This window comes from Amborella trichopoda, chromosome 10 (assembly GCF_054954075.1).
Source record: "Amborella trichopoda isolate Santa Cruz 75 chromosome 10, AtrichopodaSantaCruz75HAP2 v2.0, whole genome shotgun sequence".
Classification (NCBI taxonomy): Eukaryota; Viridiplantae; Streptophyta; class Magnoliopsida; order Amborellales; family Amborellaceae; genus Amborella; species Amborella trichopoda.
Window position 1 is genome coordinate 19,393,695 of NC_142345.1, and position 15,184 is coordinate 19,408,878.

The 15,184-nt window shown below is 42.2% G+C and overlaps 1 protein-coding gene across 4 annotated transcripts in view; it reads right to left on the reverse strand.

Moving 5' to 3' along the window:
* The window catches only part of LOC18425482 (GDA1/CD39 nucleoside phosphatase family protein), a 117,837-nt gene that overhangs the window by 78,299 nt on the left and 24,354 nt on the right, over positions 1-15,184 (reverse strand). The window lies entirely within an intron of this gene.

Consider the following 15,184-nt stretch of genomic DNA (forward strand, 5'->3'; position numbering starts at 1 on the left):
TGCATTTTATCTCTCTTCCTTCTAACACAGTCGGCAATGCCTAGCGTCGAGTGCGTCTTTCTTCCCTCGCTCTCTTTTATTCTCCCACCTTTCATAATCTTCTCTTCCTTTCTTCTCCCTCCCTCCTTCTGTTCCATTCTTCTCTTGCTTTATTTCTTATGCTTTCCTCATAATCATCATCATGTTACTCTTTCATTCGACTAAGAGGGATTGAGGTTAGCCTCTCATGGTAGTCTCATCGTCTAGCTATAATGTTGTTGTGTTAGGATTACTTGGCCTGCTTTATTGCTACGACAAACTAACCATTGTGCCTAGCTAGTTGGTACTGATAATGATGTCAAGTAGTAATCCTGTGAGCCGGTCTTAGTTACCGAGCTCGTTTTACTACCACGTCAGGCCAATGATTCACCAGCTTAGTCACCGCTCTGATCCTCCCTCTCAATCTAATTCTACTCTCCCCCATCGTTCTTCTCTTATTTATTTATTTTTAATGCGCATTCTTGTGTATGTTTATCAAAGAGGAAAAGGGCGAGGTCTGATCCACCTGTCTTATAACCTTTCCCATATGTGTGTGATTGCAAAAAACAAGAAGAATACAAGCCAAGGGAGGCGATCCCGAACCAGTTTTATTACTAGGGGGCTTTCTTCGTGATCTAAGAGGTTGCCTATGCAAGTCAGCCCGAGTAAGTCTTGAACCCACCTTAAATTCCTCTTTCACCAGTTGGTAACACTTACCCCCGTCCTCGAACAAGGTTCTCGAGAGAGTGATCTCAAAAATGTCCTGGGTCCCTCGAAACCCGAGACACGTACCGCCCGATCCCCAAAAGGATCTGGAGGGTAAGATCGAGGAACCTAACCAGCATGGCGACTCCACTGGGGACTTACTACCCTTTAGTCGAATCATTCTTGTTTGGCTAGTTTCTTATTTTATTATCTGCTTTCATTATCTTTTCACATTTTATTTATGGCTTGCATGTTCTGTAATCCATTTATCCGGATCGAGGATTTTCTTATCCCCTCATTCGAGAGTGTCCCTAGGGAACAAGTTCCTTCGAATTTGTTCCTAACCATCCTCTTGAGCAAAGACCCCTTGTCTAGCTCCTAAGTCTTAACCTGCTGGACCGGTGTGATGCGGGACTTAAAGGTCCCTCACTCCCCATTTCATCACTTTGGTGGAAACTCCACCAAGGCACCTCTCATCGGTAGCACTTATGTTGCCCCACATAGCATGCACCCAGCTACCAACAAGTCACTTGCTGGTTATGTTCTTGAGGTACGCCAGAAGGTTGTCCAATCCCTTTCTACAAAAGGCAAACAAGCTGCCATTGCTTCTATGGGTCGCCATAAGGCTATCCCCCACATTTCTGCACCATTGGTCTTTATCCCTAGAGGCTCAACACATCGAGGTGGAAGCCCCACGGTCTCCACCCCTCACACACACCACAAGGCTAGTGGGTTACCCACTCGAAACACCTCGGGGCAACCCTTCTGTTACCTTGAGTCTGTGTCCAAGATCGATCCTTCCAAGGCTAGGTCCTACGCACGCTACTCATATGCTTCCACTGCTCGGGGCAACGCTATTGTTACGCCAACCCTACTACACAGGAGATGATCCCATCATCCTCCTACTCTGCACACACAAGCGTACCCTGTAAGGGGCAGGCCTACACTTGTTCTCTTACAAACACCTGCTCGTAGTTCTTGAAATCTTAAGGCCAGATCACTTGCACGAGCTGGGGCTGACCCCCAGGTCTCCCGTAATCCTTCTGCAAGGGGCGCAAACACGTCGCTGTCACAGACATCCCCTCGCCCTAGACTTGGGCCTTCACATGACTCAATCCCGCTCTGGCCCACTCCACCTTCATCGAGCAAGTATCTTCAGCCGTAGCACCTAATGGTTTTCCCCAAGAGTACCTGAACCAGCCTTGTCACTTTGGTCGTGTCTCTGGAGCTCACAAGAGAGCTCAGGGCATTGACCTAATGCAAGTCCTTCATCCTCTCCGACCCAAGATGACTTCAGTTCCTGGCCTTCATCCATTGTCGCACCTGATGGAAACAGCTCTCTCGTACAAGAAGAGCAGACCAGCCGCAACCTAGATCAAGCTCGTGTTGACGGGCGCAGCGGTGGGGAAAATACCCCTCTAACCTGGCACTGTGCTGAGTCCGATAAGGTAGAACTCCCCCTCTGATTCTTAGGATGACCATGAGCTCCATAATGGTTGTTGGAGCATCGTCTAGCTCCTTTCCTAACTCATCAATGAAAGCATGGTCATTGAAGCTCCTGATCGGGAAGGGGACCCGCCTCATGTTCAAAGAGTCATTCCTAAATAGACCCCGAGCCTCCCCTAGGGTATGAAAGATAGCTCTCTGGATGGTAATCCTCATCAAGAAGGGCCACAGTTTATTTTCTAAGCACTGATGCTTGACATAGGTGTCAGGTAAATATGCCCCTAGCCACCCATACACGTAATGCATAGGGAAAGGAGTTTTGAATTCCCCAAGAAATACCTTTCCTCCTACAATGCCATTCCCTCCCTCTTTTCCCTTGTAAGCTTTTCCATGGGAGATGGCCCCCAATCCATGGTAAATGTTACACAAGACTAGCTGAGCAAGGGCATATTCACGCCCTCTGACCATGTCGCATGCCACATACAGTTTGCCTGGCTGGATGTCATCCCCCTAGCCAGGGAGCACGAATTTGCACAAAAATAAGGCCAAATATGGGGTCAAGAAGACACCGTCATCATCGGTCTCAAGTTGATATACAGGAGGCATCTCCTTTGCAATTGCCTTCCCTTTCCCCTTCAGGGTGCCCTGACCACCCTCGGGATAATCCCTGCAAAAGAATTTCACCCATTCAATAAAGGTGACCCTTTCGTTGCCAGACCAGGTGGCAATCAACTGGTAAGCCTCAAAGATCTTTTGAAGACTGGCAGGGGGCTCTTCATCCCCTAAGTTAGCACCACCTAAGATGACCGAGTTCGGGGGCATGAACTAATCCTACATAGCCCTGATCATCAGGAGACCTCCAATAAAATGAAGATCTAGTAAAGAGATTCCTGCTTCACCATGTTCAAGAAGTCAGGTATTACTAACATGGCTCCACGTCTCTAGTAACACCTTTACTGTGTTGGAGCAACGATCATAGTAGCTGCCCGAACATTGAACCACTGCTAATAGTGAAGCACGTTGAAGAGTGCTTTTGTACGACCCCAATATCATGATAATCCAAGAAGAGTAGCCCTCTAAGTATTGGTGCTCCCCTTGAATTTGGAGGCCTTTTGCTGACCACATTAGTAGTCCCTTTGCCTGTACCATTCATTTTCCTAAGGTAGGCAAGTTATCCCCGGAAGCTATGTTCCTATGCATACACTGAAGAAGTGCCACCCCTTCTTCAGTACTGATGTTGTCGTTATTGCCCTCGCGCACTTTGAAACAAATGAGATCAGTAATGAAAGTGACATTGAGGGGCCACTCTGGTTCGCAGTCAGCCAAATGGGCTCACCCCATGATAAAACCTCAATTGTAAAATCGCAGGCGTCGATTTCGCCCTCCCTTAGAAGCCTCTTCACATCAGGAATTTGGTAAGAAGAACCAACCATTGTAAAGGGCTTAGTGGTTTTACTCCCAAAAGTTGCTAAGAGACTGGATCAGCGTCGGATGAGTTTGCCAACACTTAGCCCCAGTAATGTATCTTAATACTTAGCCCCGGCTGTGTCCATTAATACTGAGCGTGTCGGCTGTGTCCGCTAATACTCAGCACGTCAGCTGCGTCTACTAACCCTTAGTGTCGCTGCGTCTGCCAAAGCTAAGCACCTGTTGAGCTTATCAATGCCCAGCACCGACTGAGTCTGTCAACAGTTAGCGCTGATTGAGCTTGTCAATGCCCAGCGCCGGTTGCGTGCCAACGGCTAGCACCGGCTGAGTCTGCCAACACTTAGCGCTGGTTGAGATTGTCAATGCCCAACGCCGGTTGTGTCCTCCAAAGGCCAGCACCGGCTGTGATCGAATCTCTCACATGTGCCATGAATTATAGTCGTGAAACCTCGAACTCAGCTGTGCCGACAGACAACCGTCACCACATTCTTCAGCACCACCTGACACACGAGCGAATGCCAACCGTCACCACGTCTTGCTGCTCCGCCTGACACATGAACGAGGTAACCGTACACGTTCCCTGCGATGATTCACCTATGGTAACTGTATAGCTTCCTTGCGACAGTCTACCTTTAGTAACCGTTCATTTTCCTGAACCTTTCAGTTTCTGTCGAAACTCCCCTACCATTCCCAGAAAACCTCTGCAACACCGCTAACAACCTTTGAAAAATCACCACAGCCCCCGAGAAAACCCCCAAGACTTGCAAAAATGCCTACCAGTGCACTTCCCACCCTTTTCACCTTCAAAATACCATAGTCAGAGCTCTTCCCTCCACCGGAAAGTCCTTTGTGCTAAAACCTTCCTCGGCAACTTCACCAAATTCTTGGCCAAGTCTGCTTGCCGAAGGCCTTCCCTGTAAAAACCACCGGGAATCCCACTGCTTGCCAGAACGTCAACTGGGCACCCTCTCCTAACTGTTAAAGAAAAATTTTGTTTAAGTTTTTTTTACCCTTGGTGAAAAGTGAAGAAAAGGGGGTCTTGCCCCCCTTATATAGCCTGCACTACCCTCAAACACCCCTCACAAACTGGGAATCCCAGTCGCGTCAAAGGGAATCCAAATGACGATGGGCCAGAATGAGTCAAACTCGGGTCATGACTCAAGTATTAGTCCATGCCCAGCGACCCTAAAATGCATAACTCTAAATTGCACAGCCTGGTCTAGTTGCACGACCCTAAACTGCACAACCTTGGTCCATGCTGCACGACCATAAACTACACAGCCTTAGGCCGAGTTGCACGACCCTAAACTGCGCAACCTTGGTCCGTGCTACAGAACCTTGGTCCGTGCTGCACGATCCTAAACTGCACAGCCTTGGTCCATGCTACATTACCCTAAACTGCACAGTCTGAGTCCGTGCAGCATGACCCTATACTACCCAGCCTCAGTCCATGCTGCAAGACCCTATACTACCCAGCCTTGGTCCATGCTGCACAACCCTAAACTGCACAGCCCAGGTCCAGAAGCACAACCCTAAACTGCACAACCCAGGTCTAATTACACGACCCTAAAAACTGCATGGTTCAAACTATATGACCTTAAACTGTAGCGGAGGTCTAGTTGCACAACCTTAAACTGCACGATCCTAGTTGTACGAATTTAAACTGCATAACCATGGTCCAAACTATATCACCTTAAACTGTAGTGGAGGTCTAGTTGCACGACCTTAAACTGCACGGTCCTAATTGTAAGACTTTAAACTGCCTAACCATGGTCCAAACTATATGACCTTAAATTGTAGCGGAGGTCTAGTTGCACGACCTTAAACTGCACGGTCCTAATTGTATGACTTTAAACTGCATAACCCCGGTTCAACTGTATGACTTTAAACCATAGTGCACGTCCTGGCAGCATGACGATAAACTGCTTTGCACAGGTCCAGGAGGTATGACCATAAACTCGCCCTCACATACGTGCACACGCCTTTACGTGCACTTTCACGCATGCCTTCCCTAACCTACCTGTTAGTGTGCACGTGCCACCTTCATTACCTCCCCAATGTGCTTATTCCTTTCATCATCCTAAGTGAGTCTCACCCTCTCTAACAAAATGGCGAATCATCCCACCATCCAAACTCATTGTAAGTTAGTGGGGCACCATTTCCCCAAGTGAGTCAAACCACCACCATACTCACTCCATGGCCTCCACAAACTGTCATTCATCACTACCACGGTCCAGCTATATGACCTTAAACAATAGTGCATGTCATGGCCGCATGATGCTAAATTGTTTCACACAGGTCCTTAAGGCATGACTTCAAACATGCCTTCACAAAAAAAAATGACGAAATAATGGGCATGGTGTATACCTTAACAAGGGAACGCTATGAGTAAAAGTGACAGACGGGCATGGTCATGAAACCATGAGTAAAAGAGTTCCGTGAGTAAAAATCGAGCATGATGAAAACCCAAAAGGGCATCATGAGTAAAAATGGATGAAAAGGGTGAACATGGAAGAAAGGTCATGGGTAAAAGTGCCCCAAAATAAAAAAAAGAAGTTGGTGAAAACCTTCTCTACGGCGCCACTTCCCAAGTTCAAGTGAAAATCTGCAAAGGACGCTTTGATCAATAAACAGGTTGATGTAGCATTCATCTCAACAGGCGACTTCATCCCTCAATCAAAAGAAGAAAATCCCTGGTGTCACCATGCCAGGACTCCAAAACTATGAGCTTCAAGGAAAAGATTACGACAACCTGAGTCCAGTTGCAAGAGGACTCGAAAGACAAAAGACTCACCAAGACGGCACGACAAGTCTCATGAGGTAGAACGTTATTCCCACGAGGTCACAAACAATCTCTAGAAACAAACACTACAAAGGCAAGAAACTAACAAAGTCAGGGTGAAACCTGTCAGAGACTTCAGCTCGCCTAACTGGTAAGCCCAGACCTTCTGGATCGGTTAATAAAACTGCCCCCTACTGGACCCGGTAGACGAGACCTACAGTGGTACTCTAATAGTCAAAAGCAAACTTAGTGTAGCAGCAAACAACGCCAACCAAAACCAAACAAACGAACCCGGACCAAATGGGAACAATGCCCTTCAACATGACACTCAAGTGCTAGACAGGCTTGATTCTGACTGACGAGGTCCGTACAAAATCCTCAGCTTCAAAATCAACGAGGGTGAGGACTTCAACAAGATCCCTCAAAAAATTATTCTCCCCCTAAAGTCTCCGCGGATGGACCCACGAACAATGCATCCCTACATCTGGGCATCTGAGTTACATCATTACGTGAATCTCCTCGGCGTTCTTGTGGTTCTGTAACTAGGAAGAAAAAAAGCAAAAGCTGAAGGAAATTTTCCAAATGATTGTCCTTCTCAATTCTCTTGAAGCACAACATTTGGTGGGGCAAGTAGGTCAATAAAGCCAACAAAACAGTGGAAATTCCCAACAGTCTCATAATGGCACCAGAATTGGTCAAGATCTTCATAAGCACTTCAAAAGACCACCTGTCAAGTTTCACCGTGATTAAACATGTCTAAGGAAGTGAACACAAAGAAACAATTTCAATGAAATTGGCCTCTAACGCCCTGAAATGGACTCTATACTAGATCCATACTTTTGGTACATCAAACAACTGTGGGACCACTGCCATTAGATCTGGCACGATCAAAAACCCCTATGGGTCAAGTTTCAACTTAATCAGGCACTCCAAAACAAAATTATGGGTAAAATACCAAAAAAGAGTAGGCCGACACTATTCCTGTGTGGCTTCACTGCATCAAAATACCATTAAATGATGTTGTCTTTACAATTATGAGCAGTCACTTTCAGGGCTTATAACTCACTCGTTCCAAGTTGAAATCGCTCTCAAATTTGGTGAGCGTGTTTGTCTCATCAAGACGAGTAATTCGATATGTGTTACGCCCCATGACTACACCCGAGCAGAGAGTAAATGAAAGTCGCTGATCCATGAAGGAAGTTGCAGAAAATTCAACAGCAGCACGCCTCATTCGAGCAGCCAGATCACGACTCACACATATTCGATCGGCACGAAACCAATTACATTATGTGTGTGAGGTCCGAGGCTATCTCTGGTCCGAACCTCGAGCATGATGAAAGGTTGGATTTAACACATGAAGGCATCAAAGCTGCTATAAATTCTGGCCGTCGGATCTCAAAATTTCTGTCAACAACTCAAGATGACAAAATCTTCATCCGGACACGAAATCAAGCTACATTTGTTACAACGTGATCGTGATGGCATGCTCAGTGTGATTCAATGAAGAAATCATGAAGAAACATCAAGGAACGAGCACACAATCGATCCAAATTTTTCAAGATTCATCCAAAATTTAAGTTTCATGATCATGGCTCAAAAACATGATTCATGGCTCGAAGTTGGTATCAAAATGATCGTCATGCCTAGCCCTACCAGAAAACAATAATCTTTTGATCAAACAGGCATCAAAACGACCCCGGGTCAGCCACAAAAAATCATGCAAGTTCTCGGGCAGTAGCAAGGACTGTTCTGAAATTCTGCACATTGTTAGGTAAGGGCAAAACAGTCCTTTTACACCCATTTTTAGAAATTCTTTAAATTCAATTAAATTGTAATTATCTTCATTTCTAGCTAGTTTTTGGGCGTACACCCACGTTTTAGCCCAACTCTATATAAACATGCAAAGCTAAATTGTAACAACCTTCGGTTCATTTTTCATTGATTCAATAAAATTTCCATTCTTGCTGAAGTTCTTGGGTACGCCTGGGAGAGAGAGAGAGAGAGGAGAGAGAAAAAAGGGGTTGATACCTTACAGTCAAGTAACTTTCTCTCTCCTTCCCTCTTTTTCTCTCCTCCCCTCTTTCTCATCTCTCTCTTTCTCTCTCCTCCCCTCTTTCTCATTTCTCTCTTTCTCTCTCCTCCCTTCTTTCTCTCTCCTCTCCTCTTTCTCTCTCCTCTCCTCTTTCTCTCTCCTCTCTTTCTTATATTTATATCTTTCTCTCTCCTCCCCTCTTTCTCTCTCCTCTCTTTTTCATATTTATCTCTTTCTCTCTCCTCCCCTTTGTCTCGTATCTATCTCTTTCTCTCTTCTCCCATGTTTCTCATTTCTACTCTGTCTGTCTTCTTCTCATCTTCATCTCCTTCTCTTCTAAAGCTAATCGGTGAAGCTTAGCACAAACTGGATTTCTCTCTCTCATTCTCTTCTGTTGCAGTCGATGAAGCCTAACATCGGCTGGATTTCTCTCTCTCCTTCTCTGTTGTTGCAGTTGGTGAAGCCTAGCACCTGTTGGATTTCTCTCTCTCCTTTTCTTCTAAAGCCAGTCGGTGAAGCCTAACGCTAGTTGGATTTCTCTCTCTCCTTCTCTTCTGTTGCAGTCAATGAAGCCTAGCGCCGACTAGATTTCTCTCTCTCCTCTTCTGTTGCAGTCGGCGAAGCCTAACGCCAGTTGGATTTTTCTCTCTCCTTTTCTGTCACAGTCGACGAAGCCTAGTGTCAGCTCGATCTCTCTCTCTTGCTTCTCTTTCATCACAACCGGTGCAAGCCTAGCGCCGATTGGGTCTCTCTAGCACCGACTACGTTTTCTCTCTTTTCTTCTGACAGTCAACGAAGCCTAGCGCCAACTGTAATTTCTCTCTCTTCTTCTGACACAATCAGTGAAGCCTAACACTGACTGCATTTTCTCTCTCTTTTCTTGACATTCGGTGAAGCCTAGCACCGACTATGTTTTCTCTGTCATCTTCTGCCACAATCGGTGAAGCCTAGCGCCGACTGTATTTTCTCTCTCTTCTTCTGACAGTCAACGAAGCCTAGAACCGACTGTGCTTTCTCTCTCTTCTTCAGGCACAGTCGGTGAAGCTTAGCACCGACTACATCTTCTCTCTCCTCTTCTCTGTATAACACAGTCGGTGAAGCGTAGCACCAACTGTATTTTCTCTCTCTTCCTTCTAACACAGACGACAATGCCTAACGCCGACTGTGTCTTCCTTCCTTCTCTCTCTTTTATTCTCCCGCCTTTCATACTCTTCTCTTCCTTTCTTCTCCCTCCCTCCTTCTGTTCCCTTCATCTCTTACTTCATTTCTTATGCTTTCCTCATCAGCATCATCCTGTTACTCTTTCATTCGATTAAGAGGGATTGAGGTTAGCCTCTCATGGCAATCTTGTCGTCCAACCGTAATGTTGTTGTGGTAAGATTACTTGGCCCACTTTATTGCCACGACAAACTAACCATCGTGCCTAGTTAGTTGGTACTGGTAATAACGTCTAGTAGTAATCCTGTGAGCCTGTCTTAGTTATCGAGCTCGTTTTACTACCACGTCAGACCAATTATTCACCAGCTTAGTCACCGCTCTGATCCTCCTGCTCAGTCGAATTCTTCTCTCCCCGTCTGTCTTCTCTTATTTTTCTTTTTGAATGCGCATGCTTGTTTATGTTCATCAAAGAGGAAAAGGGTGAGGTCTGACCCACCTGTCTTATTACCTTTGCCATATGTGTGTGATTGCATAAAACAAGAAGAATACAAGCTAAGGGAGGCGATTCTGAACCAGTTTTATTACTGGGGGGCTTTCTTCGTAATCTAAGAGGGGGCCCATGCAAGCTAGCTTGAGTAAGTCCCAAACCCACCTTAAATTCATCTCTCATCGGTTGGTAACACCTACCCCTGTTCTTGAACGAGGTTCCCGAGAGAGCGATCTCAAAAACAACCCGAGTCTTCCCTCGAAACCCCAGACACATGCCGCTTGATCCCCAAAAGGGTCCGGAGGGCGAGATCGAGGCACCTAACCATCCATAACTAATTAACATTTCAATGGAGATATGCCTTCTCGCAATATATTTAGATTTTCCATTATGTACATCATTACTATCTCTCACTGTAGTAGCTTGATTATCACTATGATCGTGGGTATTAGTTTTGGCCATATGAGAATATCACGTAACAAATTCTTTAGTTATTCTGTCTCTTTACAGGCATAGTTTAAAACAATAATTTATGACTCCATAGAGCATGGAATACACGTTTGTTTATTTGACCCCCATGATATCACACCACTCGCTAGTGTAAAAATTCCATCTAGATATTGATAGTGAATTTTGGATTTCTTTGTTCCAATTAGCATAACTATACCTTTTCAACACTCCGGAATAACCCACATATTGTATGTCATAATTGATAGCTCCGTTCAAGTATCTTAGTGCTCGAGATATTACATACCAATGCGATCTATTTGGTCAACTTGTATATCTGCTTAGTTTTCCCACCGCATTTGCAATTTCAGGCCTCGTGTTGCATGTTGCATACATTAAACTATGGATTGTCCTAGCATATTCAATTTGAGATATACATATCCCATCATTTTTCTTCAACTTTATATGAGGAACTATCGGGATAGAGACTGGTTTACTATGAGTATGCTAAAACTTTTTGAGCATTTTCTCAAGGTAGTGAGATTCAATCAAGATTAATTGTTTTCTTTTCTCACTATTTTAATATCACATATCACATCAGTCTCTCCTAAGTCCTTCATATTGAAGTTAAATGTGAGGAATCTTTTAGTTTCCTCCACAATTTCTAGATTAGAATCAAACATACGCATATCGTCTATATATAGACAAATTATGACACAAAATTTAATTAGTTACTATATGCACATTTATTAGTATCATTTCTCTTAAAATCATTTGACATCAACAAATTGTCAAATTTCTTATGTCATTGTTTAGGTGCTTGTTTAAGTCCATAAAGAGATTTAACTAATTTACAAATTTTATTCTCATGATCTGGCATCACAACCCCTTCAGGTTGTTCCATATAGATTCCTTCATTTGTCACTGTTTAAAAAAGCGGTTTGTACATCCATTTAATATATGACCAGATGATTGATAAAGGTTATTGCTAATAGCAATGGAATAGTAGCAATTCTTGTCACAAGTGCATATGTGTCAAACAATTGATTCCTTCTTTTTGTTTAAATCCTTTAGCTACTAATATTGCTGTATATTTATTAATGAAACATCAGCATTACGTTTTCTTTTAAATATCCATTTACAACCTATGGTTTTTGAACTATGTCAAAGATCTACTAATTTTCAAGTTTTATTTGCCATTATGGAATCAATTTCATTATTTATAGCTTCTCTCCAAAATATTATGTCTTGAAATGCCAAGGCTTCACTCAGTGATGTTGAATCTTCCTCCACATTTGAGACTATAGGTGTTGAATTTAGTATGTGATTTTGATTAGAATCAACTTGATAAATATAAAAATATGGTCTAAAGCAAATAAACATAAACATATATAAAAAAAAATCATCAATAAATATAATGAAATATCTTTTACCACCTCTAGTTAGAATATTATTTAGATCACATATATCACTATATAATTCCTAACAATTCACTCTTTCTTTCTATTGAAGGAAATCGTTTTCTAGTTATTTTAGCTTGAGCACATACTTCATATTTTTGTTTAGACAAATCATCACAATTAGAAATCAATCCTAACTTAACTAATGATTTAATAGAAGCATAGTCAACATATCCTAATCTACCATGCCACACATTATAAGAAGTCACAATGTAAACAGGAGACTTATTTATTTCATTGACTAATTTAAACTTAAATATCTCATTACAAGAGTACCCTTACCAACAAATATACCATTTTTTGTCAAAATGAGTTCATCAGACCCAATGACCATTTTAAAGCCCTTTTTGTTCAAGATATATCCTGACACAATGTTTCTTCTCATATCTGGTGCGTAATACTTATTTTCCAAGGTAAGAACATTACCCAAACTAAATTTTAGTTCCATTGTACCATTTTCAAGCATTTTTGCCATATCTTGTGTTCCAAGTTGAACCGAATTTCCATCAATCACTAGTTCAAAGGTCTTAAATAGATCTTTATTGTTAAAAGCATGAATGGTAGCGCTGATATTGACTCACCATCCATTTATTTATTGATCATGCTTATTTATGTGACCATTGCTACAAAGTGTTTATCAATGGTCATGTTCATTTGTGCTTTAGGCCTTTTTAGCCCCTTTCGGTGTCGACACTCTCTTGAGAAATATCTAGACTTTCCACATACAAAACATGAGAATTTTCTTTTATTTATGTTGGCATAAGACTTCTAATCCTTAGAATTATCATTATAGACCTTAAGAAAGAAAGACTTCTTGTTATATTGAGCACTTGATTTTTGCTCAACAAGGTTTGCCTTAGTATGAAAATTCATTGTTTCATCTTCATTTTCCCGTAATCTATTCTCTTCTTCAATTCAAAGATATCTTTGAAGTTGAGCCAAATCAAGGTCCACTTTCTTATGTTTCATTTTCTTTTGATACTCTTTTCAAGATGGGGGTAGTTTGTGAAATATAGAGCCTACTCAAAAAAATTCATCTAATTGAATTCCACAATATTGAAGTTCATTAACTATAAGTTGCAATTCATATACTTGAAAAAATAATGACTTGTTTTCAATGAATTTAAAGTCTAGAAACTTCAAAATAAAAAACATTTTGTTACCATATTCTTCAGAGATGTATTTGGTTTCTATAAGCTTTCATAGCTCTCTCGCCATGGCAATGGATGCGTACATATAGTATATGGGATTCGCCAAAGCATTGAGGATATATCCTTTGTAAATGTAGTCATCCTCCATCCACCTTTTGTAGGATTGAGTTTGCTCCTCACTGGAATCATCAAATTGAGGTAAAGGTGTAGGCATTGATTCAGTTACCATGTAAGCCACTATGAGAGTAGTGAGCAAAAACGGATCTTTTGTTGCCATCTCTTATATTCAATCTATTGAAGCACTCTAGCCTTGTAAAATCATGGTTCATGACTTTCAAGGATGTCCTGACAGTCTCCTTATTTTCACCACCCATAAAATACCGTCTTGAATTGTTGGGAATTGTTGGGTGAAATAGCGTATAGATTAAACAAATTGAAGCCTAAAGTCTTCTTGTTTTCAGGCATGCAAGAACACTATCTCAAGACGATATTTTCCCACTTTCGATACTGTAATAGGTGTACATAAGAAGGAAAAATCGTCCATGGGATACAGGAAAACAAAGAGGTTTCTTTTGATGTTCCAAACTCTATAGGCCCCAAGCTTGGAAACCCACATTAGACACCCAAGTGTAGAATTGTTTAGAGAGAGAAAGAATGAAAAATGAGTACAAAGAGTTCACTTTATTCTCCCTAGAATTCACAAAAAAAATATATGTTGAGAGATAATACAAAAGCCTATTTTTGTTTGGGAAGAAGGGCCCTTACTATAGAGTTACAAGGAGGCTACACATTTACTGTAGTGGTAGTTACATGAACCACCAACAATCACAAGTTACATCCACACCCCTAATCTCAACGACTGTTGTTACAAGCCTCATTTCTTTAATTGCTAGATGACCGTTGGATGACCCACACAACTTAATCTCTACCCACACAACTTAAATGGCTGCTATTACAAGGCTCTTTTCTTCAATGGCTAGATGACAGCCTCCTTTTCTTCAATGGCTAGATGAACGTTGGATGACCCACACAACTTAACTTCGATGGCTGTTGTTACAAGCCTCTTTTCTTCAATGGCTAGATGACTGTTGGATGACCCACACGATCCATGCTCACAAAAAGATATCGAGCCTCAAGTTGGACTTGTAAACACGCTCTGGGGAGTAGTGCTTATGCGAGCGTGCAAAGTACAAAGTGTGTCATTACGCCTCGGCTAGATGACCGTTGGATGACACACACAATCCATGCTCACAAAAAGATATCCAGCCTCGAGCTGGACCTGGACATGTGCTTAGGCGAGCATCGCCGATGCAAGCGTACAAAGTAAAAAGTGCGTCATCAAGTGCCCTTGCACCTACTCCCTCGCCCATGAGCGCATCGCACGCTTCATGTGCTCCGCACATGCACCATCCCCACATGCATACATTTAAATATTATTCAATTTACTCTCCCATCTTCATTGTAGGACAAAAAAGCCACATCTTTCTCTATCTATGAAGTACAGATTAGAAAAAATCACAAAAATCATGTTGTTATTTTGAAATATACATAAGTATTTTTCAAAACCAAAAATACTAACACTGTCACACAAAAAACATTTGACTTCCGTATCCCGAGCAAGTGAGGCGAGAACTTAGGGCGCCCAATTGCATAATATTTAGCAAAAAGATTTTCTACTCTTGTGGAACCATAATATACATCTACTCCCTCAAGCAAAATTCATATTGGGAACATTTCTTAGATCCCAAATTAGGGGATGTAATTTCTAGAACCTAACGACCAACCTCAAAGAAAAAAAATTAACTCCTAGTATACCTACCTAAAAATAAAAAGAAAAGGTATATGGTGAGTCAGCGGACTCGTACTATTTTTGTGAAGTCTCCCTACAAGATATATCTCAAAGATGTATATTCGATCCAAAATTTTATTGTTCGATAATCTCAACCATGACAATGATCTAAATTTAAATTTTTTTTTTTCAAAAAATATAAATGCTACTTTTTTAATTCTTTTCTTCACCATCCATTTTAACAATTACTGGACGTAGCATTTTTTGACATCCATCTTAAG